Source organism: Cricetulus griseus, chromosome 2 (assembly GCF_003668045.3).
Source record: "Cricetulus griseus strain 17A/GY chromosome 2, alternate assembly CriGri-PICRH-1.0, whole genome shotgun sequence".
NCBI classification, from domain to species: Eukaryota; Metazoa; Chordata; class Mammalia; order Rodentia; family Cricetidae; genus Cricetulus; species Cricetulus griseus.
The window spans coordinates 81,748,071-81,763,581 of NC_048595.1; the positions used below are offsets into that span (position 1 = coordinate 81,748,071).

The 15,511-nt window shown below is 39.1% G+C and overlaps 1 long non-coding RNA gene across 1 annotated transcript; it reads right to left on the bottom strand.

Moving 5' to 3' along the window:
- Positions 1 to 10,082: 10,082 nt before the first annotated feature.
- On the bottom strand, positions 10,083 to 15,249 carry LOC118238217. The gene is made up of 2 exons (XR_004767984.1): positions 14,731 to 15,249; positions 10,083 to 10,575 (listed from the first exon to the last, which is right to left on the bottom strand). It is a non-coding gene; the product is annotated as an uncharacterized LOC118238217 (long non-coding RNA).
- Positions 15,250 to 15,511: the final 262 nt, after the last annotated feature.

Consider the following 15,511-nt stretch of genomic DNA (forward strand, 5'->3'; position numbering starts at 1 on the left):
GTCTCAGATGTATGGCTGGAATCAGGGCTATTATGTGCTTTACTGAATGCTACCTGCCACAGGCAGATGTAGCTCCAATTATCATTGTTCATAGGTAGCTGTTGACATTTATCTATTTAGTTCAAATCACTTTTCAAAAATTCGATTTAAAATACTGCATTAAAAACAAAGCTATCAATTATTTTTGCAGAAAATTCCATAGTTTAAATTCATTACTGTATTCCAAATAGGTAAAGACTATTACAAAGAGTCTACTAGCTCTCATCTACCACCTCCAAGTATCAAACTGGTCAAGGATGAAAAAAATGTACTGGAAGCAGAAGATCCAAAGCTTTGCCCTTGGAGTAGACTCTTAATGGTTCATTCTCCTGGCTACTAAGTCATTGATTCTCTGCCTCAATTTTCTGTGGCCATCTACTGCCTCAAGGCAGCTGCTTTGCTTTTCTGACTCACTAGCTGTGACATCTGGCAGAGCAGACACATGTGCTGCCTAAGAAATAAAAGAGCCTGCACTGCCTCTAGGAAAGATCTTTGCCTTCTGATGTCACAGAGAGGGGACGATCTTAGAGCAAATGTCTGGAATGGCCTCTGGCTGCTACAGTTAGCACTGGATGGCTTCAGCCATTCCACCATTAGACCAGCTCTCAGAACTTTACAAGCAAGTTGTAAAAAGTGAGTTCATATATGAAACACAGCCTTTTATCGTCAGATCTCTACCTCCCTTGAATTGAATTGATTCTCAGACCTAATGGGAGGTAAAGTGGGGAAATGAAAGAGGGTGATCCACTTAGAATTTTAAAACTAATAAAAAAAAAGAAAAAGAAATCAAAGCCAGCCATGTGTGCTTTCTCTCTTTGCAGACAAAGCATGACTTCATTTACAAGACTGACGAGTCTCTGTTGCTCTGACTCAATCACATCCCTTGAGTCATGCCTCAGTCCTCCCCGTGCCTCAGTCTCACCTCTGATGGATGTGAGATCTCAACTTCCAAATCAGCAGTCTTTTGTTCCAAGACCTGTAAAAGAAATGCTAAAGAAAATGTTGTTGATTTTAAGACTAGTGTTTAAAGCAAACAGCTGAGAAATAGGAGTTCATTTGTTTTTCTGAATCTAAAAACAGCCACTAAACTTCTTCTCCAACATGCTTCGACATGTTTGACTTCCATCTGGTCTGAATGTTGTGTCATTCAATACTCATAAAAATCCTGTTCTCAAGTAGAGAATCGCAAGGCTCCACACATTCCTCTATATCTCAAAATATACTTTCCCCTAATTAGTTCTGGACGAATTCAAGATGTTCATGAGCTCAGAGGTATTGTAATATAGTCACGGAGGGAGGGAGGGTTTGGGGGGTTGGTTGAGGAGCTGGAGAGGGTAAGATATGCATTTGAATACCGCATCTGAGCATCTCACTGTAGGCTGGGGAATTATCTGAGAAGTGTTTGATATCACATGTTCACTGTAATGTGTGTATGTGTGTCTGTGCATGCACACGTGCATAGTTATATGTCTGTGCTTCTATTCATTTGTGTGTGTTCTTTCCTTTGCAAAGCAACAGATTTAAATTCTGAAGAACAGTGAGACTGTTCTGTAATTGCATGTGCCACAAAAGCTGCTTAACCAGCTGGTCATCCTTCTGTTCTCTGGTTCTGTGATTCCTCACACACCCTCTCCTGATAACTGTATACCAGGTCTTCAAGTCACTCTAGTCCTTTCTTCAAGCTCTGCTATATTCTCCCTGTTGAGTACCCATCTATGTGCAAGCTCTAGGGCAGCACAGCAGACAGAGGCCTGTGGGGCTCCCAGTCATGAGAAGCAGCTACCAAACCAGCTTTGCTAAGGATAACCAGGCATCTGCCATTTCCATGTTTCAATGTCCTGATCTATAAAGGTAGGGCTTTCAATCCTTGGTCAGGCCTGGTACCATGATGAATACAGGAACCCAAATAGTATGGTAGAACTTCGTAACCTGCACATCTTTTTATATTCACAAAGAATTATATTAGCAGCAGTAGAAAAGAAGTAGGGTGAGCTATTTCATAGAGCTTAGGATTTCACATGATAGTGCTACTTTATTTAAGCAGAAAATACACTTTCAGAGGACCTAAGTTCACTTTCAACTCACAGAACCCACAAGGCATCTCACACACCTGCAACCCCATTTCCAAAGGATACAACTAAAGAAAATATGATTGGTCATTCCTTATCAGTAGGTTTCTTATCTTAGAATTCAATCAGTCATGTCAAAAATATTTTTAAAATAAACTTGTGTGTCTGGGGAATCTAGCTTAGTTGGCAGAGGGTGTATGTGTGTGTATAAACACACAGAACACAGAGACACAGACAGACACACATACCCTCCCCCTCAGGGCTATATCACATACCTTAAATAAACACATTAAAGTTCTTACAAAATTAAAATCATTAACAATATGAAAATATTTATTTCTAAGACGAGAAAAGAAGTTGTGAGCATGGGAGAGCTGTCCATACTACTTGGCTGTCAAGTGGCAGTGTGGGAGGGGGAGAGATGCCCCACTTACCCTTCACTCTTTACAGTCTACAACAGACTAGAGAGTTAACCCTCCCCTTTACCAGCTGCAGCTCTCAGAAAAGTTGTCCCTACTACTCACCTACACAGCACAGCAAAGCTGTCGCTGCCCCTCACAAGCTGCAGCACAGCTTATACAGGGGAGAATGACCTCTGTACCTACCTGAGCAACACAATAGAGCTGGCCCTGATGGTATAGGTGTAAGGGTACCGACCCTGAGGGTGTGAAAGCAGGAGAACTGTCCCCACCCCTTGCTCATTGATACAAGGGGTGAATTAGCAGAGGCAATGCTGGAGAGCTCACCCTGGTAGTGAGGACAGGGGAGAACTGGGGGTAGTGCAACCTGTAGCTGCCCAGGCCCAGAACTAGGGTTATAACTTGACCCACCCCAACATTCACCCCATCTGTGATCTGCTGGAGCATGTGAAGGGACCTGACCTGCAGACCTAAAGCTGAAGGATCTCCACAACACAGAGCAACAACAGGATATCTGAGAAGAGTCCCAGCAAGAACCCAGCATCGATAGTGTAGTAGGAACCAGACCCTTGAACCAGACCAATGACTATTTGCAATGAACATTTGCAAATAAGATATATGAACAAAGGGGTTTACTGCTTGACTCACTGTGTCACACTGTAACTTCCATGAAAAGACTTCTTAAATATTTTTCCTTTTTTCCTCTTAATTTTTGTTTTATTGGGAGTGGTACAGGAGTAGAGGGTGGATGCAAATGGGCAGGGAAATGAATGGGATCAAGATACAATATGTAAAAGACATTAGAATAAATAAAAAGAAAGTTTAAAAGAACAGAAGAGAAAAAAACCATTTGAAGAAATACATTTATGTGTAACAGAGTTGATGAGTAAACAAAGAAAAATAACAACTGTGTATCAGTTATCTTCACCACATAATAAAATAATGCAAAAGTCAATGGCATGAACAAAGTTATAAACATTTCTCAAAGTGCCTTACATTATGAATTTAGGGTGATTCTGGTTCAATGTTACTAATCAGGTTTATATTTAAGATTTTGGTCAAAACTACAGGCATAGGAGACTCACCTGCCAAGATGGGTCATTCATGTAGTTCAGGAGTCTTTGCTGGCTATTTCTCCCAGCACTACTTGAGTATCTTCATGGCATGTTAGCTCCTGAACACCCAAACAGAACTATCTGAGAGATCAAGATGGAAATAGCAGTGTCTTCTATGAACTGTCCTCAGGTATTATCTACTGTCACTCCGACCTTTCTAGTTACCCACATAACTCAGTCTGTTGTAGCATTTGTGGAGACTGCACATGGGGGAGTTGGAACAGGCAAGGGTCATCTTGCAGACTGATTCTCACATTGTAATCCATCTAATGAGAGGGTTTGGGAGATTCTGATTTAATCTATCGTCATAGTTCTACCAAGAAGGGATCAGAGGACAGAGGAGACACAATCAGGGTCAGGTCAGATGTTTCAACACTGCCAAGGTTAGAGAGTGTGCACAATTTCTGGTCCTGGGAAAATGGTCAATACCACCTTTGTACCAATGGTGGTACTACCTCCAAGTTGTAAATTTCTAGGAGAAATTTAGATTTTCCTCTCTTCCAGAACAAAACTTTATGCATCCCTAGCCTCCAAGGAATCTGTTGCTGCTGAAGGCTGTTATCAGACACCCAGACTCCCTGCTTGGACTGAGGCCAGACAAGATGGTCAAATCTAAAGACAAACTATGAAGCTAACATTAGAGATCTTCTGCTCCAGAGTATACAATGACTATGCAGCTGGTAGATGAATCATAAGTCCTATGAAATAGCCCATGACAGTTTTTAACTACTCCTACTAATATAATTCTTGTTAATATATGAGAACATGCCATTTATAGTGTCTCTACTATAAAACAACTATAAATCCCTATTCTATGGGATCCTGAATCCATCAGGGAACTATCCCTCCTCCAGGATTTTGAACCCTAAATATTGATGGCATTGTTAGCATTTTCTGTGTGTATATTTTGATTTAAGTTGTTTTTATTTCTTTAATGAGTCATTAATTCAATGTCAATATTTCACATAGAATTCAAATATGGGTTCTTTTTTCAAAGATTGGCCACAGTGCTAAGACTGCCAAGCTTGCTTTACTAAAAGTGACCATCCACTGGAGTTATTTGATTCATATGTGACGCCCCATTCACCTTGGTCCCTGCCTCATCTCTGCTTTCTTACATCCTCTGCTGACTTCCAACCAATCAAATAAATGAATACCCTTGACTTAACCCAGGTGATTCATTTTCAAGAGGGCCAAGTAAAATCTTGGTAGCTGGTAGACTTATCTATTAAATGTTTTCTCCATAGCCACATGACTGGTCGATGGTAAGGCAACCATCATTGTAAGATTGCTTCTCATCTAAATTGACCCCCATACCAGAATACTTCACTCCTTTATTAATGAATAGGCTTCAGCATGACCATTCTAGGCATATCAGTGAGGTAAGACTCTCTTCTCCTAAATGTACTACTAAAGAGCTGTAGCATTCCTGCAGTAGATCAAGGGAAATGCATAAAAGTAACTATGGTGCAATTCTAACATGTAACCCCAGTAGAAAAGCTAATTAAGAAATTTGCATATGTATGCTAAAGGAAAATTGCTGCTGGGTGTTGATGGTTCATGCCTTTAATCCCAGCACTCAGGAGGCAGAGGCAGGTGGATCTCTGGGAGTTCAAGGCCAGCCTAGTCTCCAGAACGAGTGCCAGGATAGGCTCCAAAGCAACACAGAGAAAACCTGTCTCGAAAAAAAAAAAAAAGGAAAGAAAAGAAAAGAAAAGAAATTGCCTAAGTATATTAGGCAGAGAAAATGCAAGTTGGAAACAGTTACAAGTCTGGAGAAGACAGGTAACAATCTACAAGCACCATAGATTTCAGTCTTCAATACCTCCTCATCTTTTTATTATTTCTTCAAATGATCAATTTTAAATAATACCAAAAGAGATTCTTATATCTGCACATCTTGACTTTTATGAGGTCACTATGTTGACCTATACATAAAAGGCAAATGGTTTAACTACATTGCACAGAAAAAAATGGTGATGGAAATGGAAGGAAAGAAATTCTGGCACACCAAAAGCTTTCCCTGGAATATGATCTTGAAATCAAGGCTACAGAGTGGCTTTTGTGGTCAGTAACTAAAATGTGGGTTCCTCAGCACCAGCTGGCTGAGGCCAGGGCCATAGCCTTTGTCCAAGTGCACTCAACCAGGACTGCTTCAGAAAGGAAAGAGGCATATTGGTCTCACAAGAGCTTCTGAACTCAGATGATCTTTCCTGCTACCAGTCTGAGGGACAGGCAAGGCCAAGAGAGTTTGATGCACCAATAATTACCATACAATCATAACCATTCCAGGCCCAGAGAGGTCAAGTGCCACACCACAGCTGCACTATGTGGTAATGAAGAATCCTGGACATTCTGGCTCCCCTCCTCTGGACCGCATCAACTCCATACCAGTCTTGCATCACCTTCTGTTTCATCCTGGGAAGAAGCTCAGAATGTTGCTGATGTTAAGATTGAGGTCAGTGAGTCCCCTGCTGTGCTGCTGCAACTAGAGCAATGTGTTTCTTCCATACCACATAAAAGGCAAAGGGCCCAATGAATTGCAACAAGAAACAGACCGAATGGCAAATCACATGCCCTTCTATTTGCTTACTCTCCTACTATTTGCTAATGTCCACAATGTGCTAGGTGTGGTGACTGAGAAATAAATGAGTGGGTCATACACTCTTATAGAAAACATTAGTCATAAAGGAAAAACTGATCAAAAGTAATTAGAAATGGGACAAATGTTATCATATGGGAGCTAGGTTGGGAAAGAGAGTTTGCAAAATAACAAATAGAGGAGGAAGTAACAGTAAGGGAGATGGAAGAAGGAGGAAAACTATTTTGGGGGAAGAAGGAAATTATCATAAGTGAGAAAAGGTAGAGAAAGAGCAATGGAGATGAATAATCAAAGTAAATTATTCAAGTTTATGAAAATCTCCCAACAAACCTATTACACTGCACAATTAATATATGAAAATACATTTAAATGCAGAGTTGAGTAAGACCAAATGATTAAATACAAGCAGTCTGAGAGATGATCACATATCAGATGGAGAAAAGTCTGTTTTTAAAGCCTGGTGTGTTAAGGGAATTAAGAGCAGCTTCCTAGAAGTGGAAGACATAACCGAGTAATTAAGGGCCAAATAGTACACTTTCACTTGCCCTACGTTCAACAGGAAGCAAGGAAATCTCATAAAGTGGAGGTGACATTCATAATGAAGTAGGCATACAGGAAATACCACAAAGCTGGCCAGGTAGGAAACAGGGTGAAATCCAGGCATTGTGGCTTCATCCCAACTTGTAACAGTGGTGAATGGCAAATATGAGAAATTTCAAATGTCCTGGATAGCTTCTAACCTGGGGTCATCATCTCTAAGAGTGAGAGGACAAGAATTGTAACAAATAACCTGTGGGAAGGGATAGGCTGGCATTATATGGTGAGGGATAAACTGTTAATCTTCTGGATTCCAGGCTCAACAGAATTTCTGCTTTATGGGGACAGCGGTTCATAATGTTCACTCAACATAAAGTAGACTGATGACTAGAGTTAGACTCCCTTCTGCTAAGGGAGACTGATAATTAAATGATCTACTTGCCAGGAATGAAGACACCTGGTGGAAAAAGGCCTATGTATGTGAAGTTTGCTTAGCCTCAAAGGTCAAGCTGAAACAAGCCAGATATGCTCCTTAAGTAGCGGAGTGAAATAACACCACTATCACCATAGAGCAGGAATTTTAAACAGTTGGCATGAAACACATCCTTGCATAGCAGCCTCAAGGTCCACTGCAAGAAAACATTTCACATCTTCTGATAAAGAAGGAAATAATCACACTAAAGAATACGCCTTCAACTAAGACACTCATACAAAACAAAATCACCTAACACACAACGTAGCTAATCCTTTAAAACGATGAGTGTCTGAATAAAAATAAAAGTGAAATCAAAGCCACATGAAAAATAAAATCAACATGACAATCACTAGTATAGAAAGTTTCAGGCTCAAGAAAGTCTTCTAATAAAACCTTCAGTAAGGTCTAGTTACAGAGATAGTAAAGAAGAAGAAATCATGCATCAAACCTAGATAAAATGGAAGAAGCACATAATGAAATATAAAAAGAATATAATAAAAATCACAGGCCTTGAGTGGACCCTTCAAACTTTCTTAATTAACACTCACAATTGTTCTAATCAATTACTTCCAGTTTATCTGTACCTCTATCTTTCACTTATCTTTTTATATATTTATCTCTATCATGTACATCTATCTCCATATGTATATATATGCACACACACTACATATAAAGTTGATCTTTATATGATCAACTCAACACACTCTCTAATTAGTTTTCTTATAAGAATACATAACAATAAGCTCATCTTGACTTATGTAATCTCAAATACTTCTAGCTCACACTGGTGCATGCAGAATAGCAAAACATAAATTGAGTAAGTCCAAAATATCTTTCTTTTTGTATTCAGAATTCTGCCCACCTCAACTGAGTTACAGTTCAGAGATTAGGACCTGTAATTTCTTACAGGCAATGTACCTGCTGTGTTCAAGGCACCATGGGCAATGACATGTGCAGCTCTGATGTGGGTTCCAAGGTTTGCTAAGTCACTGCCTGTCTTTTTACATTGTCGATGCTCTTTTCAATGCCCATCATTCTGTAACCTTACTGAAGAGTTTAAAATACAAATAGCTCAGTTAAACATATCAGAGCATGTTTCAAGGCCAATGTTTGGCATGGCAGAACTAATTGCTGTGATCTTCCCTGGGGAAGACCACTTCCTCTGCTCCCACATCTTCTCAGTTGCTTGTAAATCTTTGCATAGGATTGAGGACCCCTGAACTCTCCCAAGTCTAATTTGCCATGTCTATTTGTGTCATTACTATCTCTGAAATAAACACAACAAGCAAACAAACAAAACAGATTATCAGAGCATTGCTATCTAATTATATACTCCATTTGCACATGTAAAAGAAGTATAAGTTGCTACCTGAAAGCACCTTTCAGACAATGGCTGTAAGATGCATACCAATTCCAAAAAAAAGCTACAAAACTAAAGAAATATTCACCTTATAATGATGATAAATGGAGCAAATTACAAGTTTTGCCTAAGTCTGCCATATCAAAAATTGAAGATACAGAAAATGTGTGTGTGAGTATATTAATAACTTTCATCAAAATATGATCCAAACATTGTTTATTTCTTTATTTTATCAAATATTTATTGAGATTTAACTTGTAGTAGGTTGTTCTAATTCACACACGCACGCACACACACACACACACACACACACACACATTCCCACATACACTCATTTATTTAATGTTCACATTTTTCTGATATAAGCATTATTATCATAATCACTTGATGAATATAAAAACATAATTACAAAGGGATTAAATGAACTAGCTCAAATCATACAGCCTTTAAGTGACATCAAGTGGGCTTGAACCTAAATTCAAGCCCACTGTATTTTTAGTCCCTACATTATAAGGCCCATTTAGTGATATGGCTCTACACAGAGAAAGTTAGTTTAGAATTTGTGTGAAACCAAGATGCCTATTTCCCCCCCTTACTTTTATACATTAATCATGATCCTTGGCCAACACAATAAGAAAACTACACATTCATTTTTTAAAAAGCAGGAAAATGAGGTAAACTGTCCTTCTCTTTAGAACCATATAACTAGGAAGTTTTTATTGCAACTAGAAAAAATAAACTTACCATGTTACTAGTTCAAATTTTAATCCCTTAGTATTTTTGGAAATGATTTTGCCAATTACAATATAGATAAAAGTTAAAAATACTTTTTCAATAATAACAAACCTCTAAGGGCCCTCTAAATATTTAGCAAAGTTTTATAGTCTAAGAAAAATGTTTAGAATTGTTAAAAAGACATAAAAGAAAGTGAACAATATTGGTGGAAGAAAAAATTTTCTATGTTAAAGCAATCCTTGTTCTTCTATTTAAATAATTGGTAGGGTTTAGTTTTCCTTTGCTTGCAATTGTAGCTAAAATCCCAGAAAAGTTTTCATTGAAATTGACCAATCAGAATTTCTGATTACCAAATAGACTAAAGTATAAATGAAAGATTTGAGGAAAAGTTATAAAGTATGCCAATACTAGATACCAAGTCTCATTGTAACACGGTAGCATGTAAAAGAACATGGTATTGATATAAGGAGAAATAAATAGTTCAGTATAATAGAACCCTGAATTTTAAAAGAGACTCATGGAAAACTGGCATTATCTGTGTTGGCACTGTAAGTCAGCACAGAAAAGATATGCTTTTCAATAAATTGAATAGAGGCAATTGGGCTTCCATATGGAAACAAAACAAAAGTAGAACACAGATTTAGAGAGAAATAAATTCCAAAAATTGAAGATTACAACATAAAAAAAATCAGTTTTCTAAACTTTTCTGAGAAAATGACTGAAAAAAGCAATTGAAATCAGAATAAAGGATTTATTGAATTATGTACCAGTGATAAAACTGAAAACATGGAACGTTTCTTCATCATATTCTTTGATGGCTTCATAGATGTATACAAAATGAAATATGTCAGTAAGCATATCAGTTTCCTCTTTCAACTCCTCCTGTAACCTCCAACACATCCCTCATTCAACTTCATGTTTCCTTATTTCTCCTCCTCCTCTTCCTTCTTTGTATATACAATCCACTAAATCCAGTTAGCGTTGTCCAAGGAAAACTAAAACTAAAACAATTGTACCTTGTGAAAACACAAGAAATGTGAACAGTAAGCCATCAGCTTGAAAGGGTTATTCACAAGATTTGAACCCATGTTTGGTTGGTGCTTAGTTGATTGATAGTCAGGCTCTTCCATCGCCTTTCAATATATACACAAAGTTGTCCTTGAACACCTGGTCTTCCTCTTCTACCTCTCAAGTGAGTGGAGTACCATGTCTAGCCTATGCCAGCTGTTAAACAACAAAGAATTATTATTATCTCTTCAAGAGAAAAATTGTCCACATACCAATACAATAAATCCTAACTATCAAGCCAAAAATCATCAAAGACTCTAACAGACAAATCACAAGAGAAAATCTCAGCACACATGGAATGTAATAAAGGATAGCTACTTTCGCTAATGGATGCAAGTTAAAATGCAATAAAGAGATTGAATAAATGTTTCCAACAAACATATATTTATAAAAATGAGAGTTTCCCCTACCTCCTACCCATCAGACTGGCTAATATCTGACAATGTGAATTTTTTGTTAAGTTTCAGTGTTTAATTTATTTGTGTTATTTTATTAAGTTTAATTTTTTGTGTAAACTCCCACAGAATACTGTTGAATAGGTGGATTGGTAAAAAATTTGGAAGGCAAACTGGAGATTTTTTTCTAACAACAATGCTTGAAGAACATTTTTGTAGGGAAGTCAACTATCAAGTGTACTGTGATACAATTTATAAAGCTAAATGGATACATGCTGTTTTTTTCCAGATTTTTTTATTTGAATTAGAAACAGGATTGTTTTACATAACAATCCCAGTTCCCTTCTCCCTCCCTTCCTCCCCTACCACCCCCCCCCAACTAAAACCCTACCTATCACATATCCTTTCTGCTCCTCCCGGATGGTGAGGCCTTCCATAGGGTGTCATCAGAGTCTATAGTATCCTTTAGGATAAGGCCTAGGCACTCCCCTGTGTGTCTTGGCTCAGGGAGTATTCCTCTATGTGGAATGGGCTCCCAAAGTCCACACCTATGCTGGGGATAAGTAGTGAACTACTACAGGAGGTCCTGTAGATTTCTGAGGTTTCCTCACTGAAACCCATATTCCTGGAGTCTGGATCAGTCTCATGCTGGGGCTTTTGTATAAGCTTGTATCACTTTATAATATAAAAGTCTTGACAATGTTATTAGCATGACAGGAAGGAAGGCTTGAGGCAGAGACAATAATTAGAACATTCATCATAATTTTAAGTGATATCAGTCATAGTTTGGACCATGACAGAAGGATGGTAGGTGAAGGAAGGTGTCTCATCTTAGGGGCCAGAGTAAATGAGGATGGGATAACCATCCCTTGGACCAAGGGATGGATATCCCACATCCAAAGTACTTTGAGACTAATGCTCATTTGGAAACACATCTGCTCCTCTCTCCATCCAAACATGGGAAACAAAAGCTAAAGAAACATATGTAAGCAATTTTAAATCATCCTAGGTCTGAATTGAAGTTAGAGTTTCCAAATATTTAGTCAAAAATGAAACTAACTCTCCAGCAAATATCAGACAGGTAACTTCCAAGTAGATAAAATCAGCACCATGCCTTTTAGAAGATGTAATAATTACACATACACACAAACACACACACTTTAACACAGACATAAACACACACACACACACACACACACACACACACACACACACACACACACCAAGCAAGTGAGAGAGAGAGAGAGAGACAGAGAGAGAGACAGAGAGAGAGACAGAGAGAGACAGAGAGAGATACCAGAAACATTCAACAGATTACTTACTGAGCTGAACACAGCATCTTCAATTCAGAAATAGAAAAATGTCTAAGATATCTCCTGTCCAAAAGTTTATTTGATCCCTTGCTCTGCCTTCAAATACACCAATATTCAAATTCTTCCATAGATGACATATGCTCCGTTTAACAACTTCATCAAAGAGGTCTCACATCAAATATATCAGCATCTAAGTTCTCATTTTGTATTTGTGAACTTTACAGATCTGGGCAACTTTTAAAAAAACGCTTTGATCCTCAGTCCCTTCGCTTATAAAATAGCATTAAACCACTGTCAACTCAAGAGAAAGACATCCCATACATTGCAATTACTCTGTAAATGTATACATATTATTGCCTCTGTTCCTGATAAAAAGCAACTGACTTCTAAAAGGATCCCAGATATTGCCTCCTGTCCTGCCATTTCTGTCCAATACTTCCTCACTGTCCTTTGCCCTCTGAATTTATTCATGCATGTACAAGAGCCAAGAGTTGAGCCAAATCTCCTGCCATCTAATTCTGTTCCCAAAGTTAGTCCAGGCAAGCTGAAGGCACACAGCTTACCTTTACTGCCCTTTCCCTGACATCCACAAAGTTTGTACTCAGCCAATCTTGAGTCATCTTAGGTATATGTTTAAACAGCATATATCTAAGTCCCTAATGTGTATTTTGAAATTTATAGAAGTTTTCTGGGTTCATCCTTCTAGATTTTCAAGTTAAATGTTTAAGATGCATTTGGGTGGCCAGCTGTAAGGCTGCTCTCTCCATTAATTATTTGCAGATGTTGCAGAATTAGAAAATAAGGATGCCAGAAAAAATATGTGCTCCTTGTTCTACATCAGGACACAGTTTCATGCACACATTTACAAGTGTGTGAGCTCAACAGAAAGGCTTAACTCTGCCCTAAATAGCAAATAATGTTTCCCAACACCTCAGAAAATGGAATTCAACTCAAAGCAGGATATAAATGTTAATTAAGTCCATCACAGAACAATAGGATAACATCCAGATGAAGCAAACAAATTCCACATGTCAGGTACACTGCTGAAGTCTTTACACACATTATTTCATTAACCCACCACCATGATGATGATCCTTTCATTGTACCCTCAGTCTCAAGATTAAAAATCTTGAAAGTCAGAGAGTTACGTTGTCTAAGATAACACAACTGATGAGTGGATGAGTCTCCTCTGAAAGCCCAGGGGTTCTGTTTCTAGATCTGAAGTTCCTTTCTCCACTGAAGACTCAAGAAAAGTGAAGAGGATCCACTTATTTGTGTTTCCACAGAACTAACCAACCAGACATTCTAATGGTTCTTCAGCCCTCAGAGTGCTAAGATGTGGGTCTCTTCTTTATCATTATTCCCTACACACATTCAAAAGATGAGGTTCCAATAACCTGGATATTAGTAGCAGAGCCAGGATTCTAAGTTCCCTGCAAGTGGTCTTCAAACTCTCATCATGTAAAGACTGAGATAGCTTATGCATCAAGCTTTGTCTAAGCACTACTACTTTAAGGACACATATTTTATTTTATTAGCGTGATTTTATTTATTTTACATTTCCCACCAGATTTCTCCCTCCTTCCTTTTCTCTCATTCCCTCCCCTCTCAACTCCCATATACTACTCTCCCCATCTATTCCTCCTCCATCCCCATTCAGAAAGGGGCAGGCCTCCCATGGGCTTGAACAAAGCATGGAACATCAAGTTGAGATAGGACCAAGCTCCTCCCCCTGCATAAAGGCTGGCCTAGGTAATTTCAGGTTGGGAAACAGGTTCCCAAAAGCCAGCTAAGTACCAGGGACAGGTCCTGATCTCACTGCTAGGAGCCTTCCAAACACACCAAGCTACACAACTGTCATACACATTCAGAGGTCCTAGGTTGGTCCCATGCAAGTACCCTACTGGTTTATCCAGAGTCCATGTGCTTCCACAAACTCAGTTCAGCTGTCTCTGTGGGTGCCTCTGTCATGACCTTGACCTATTTCAAGGTTAGGGAAAAACCTGCTACCAGGAAAACTCCCAGGAATCTACAAGGACACATACTTTTTAATGAGTATCATTACTTACAAATATTCTAGAGAAACATATAGCAGTTAGTTCATGAATTGGATACTATCCTGAGATAGAAATTTGTATACTCATTTGCAACTGGTCCTTTGATGTCAGAACCCCATTTTGTCTTTATAATGTGCTTCCTGGCCTAGAAAATTTTAAGAAGGTTGGGGGACATGGGTCAATTGGTACAGTGCTTGCATAGCCTAATAAACCCTTGCATTTGACACCCAGAACTGCATAAACTGGGCAAGCATTAGAACCTAAGAAATGAGAACACACTCTCTTCCAGACAATGGAAGCTGATACAGAATGCATGGGTGTAGTTTCACATACTTGCACATACCTGTAAAGCCTAGAGGCCTTGCATTTGACACCCTGAACTGCGTAAGCTGGGCATGGTGTTACATACAGTCTTAGCACTCAAGTGCAGAGGCAGCAAGATCAGAAACGCAAGGTCATTCTGGCCTACATGGGAAGCCTGAGGCTAACCTGAGTGACAAGACACATCATTTCAAAAGAATAAGTTTAAAAAGTAAAGAAAGATACCTTCTTTTCTTCAGTATGCCCTTTTATCTTGGACTGCCACTGATCTAGGTCCCTTCATTCTTAGTTCTAGATTGTGTTTCTTAACTCTGTTCATCACCAGGGCACCCATACTGAAAGCAAGAAGTCTGTTCAGCTTGTTCCTATTCGCTGAGATGATAAACAGGTTTTTGGCCACTGTGATGGCAACATGGTTCATCATGGCTCCATCAAGGAAACCCAAGGCACTTCAGAATGTTATACCACCTGGAAAGGGACAGAAGGAATAGTGATTAATTTGTAACAGTGGCGAGGGACCAAGGCTGTAGAAAGGACTAAAGACTCAGACATTAGGCCCCAAGGTCAAAAGACTAGTCAGAAGCAATGCTGATGCCTTATCTGGGTCGCCTGAACTCCAACTCAGGGCTCTCCATGCCTTGTATCAGCACTCTCCTGCCAGCTCAGTCAGATGCCCACAGTTCTGTAGTCATGGTGATAGGGAGCAAAAGACAGAAATGCTGCTCTCGGCAGAAATACTGTAATGAAAACCATTTCACTGACTGGAGCAGCCAAAGACTTCCTGCCTCATCATATTTTAGCTCCGGGCAGAGTCAGTGACTCATGCAGGGCACTTGGGTGTGTCTCCTACAAACCCAGGGTATCCTGAGCAGAATCCTAAGAGAATGAAAAGGAGTCTGGGCTGTTCCCAACTTTTGGGGCAAGGGTAATAGCTGACTATCAAGGAGTGCTATATTGGCCATCTAGTGTACCTCTGCAGTCACTAAGACAGCAAGAGTGTGAAATT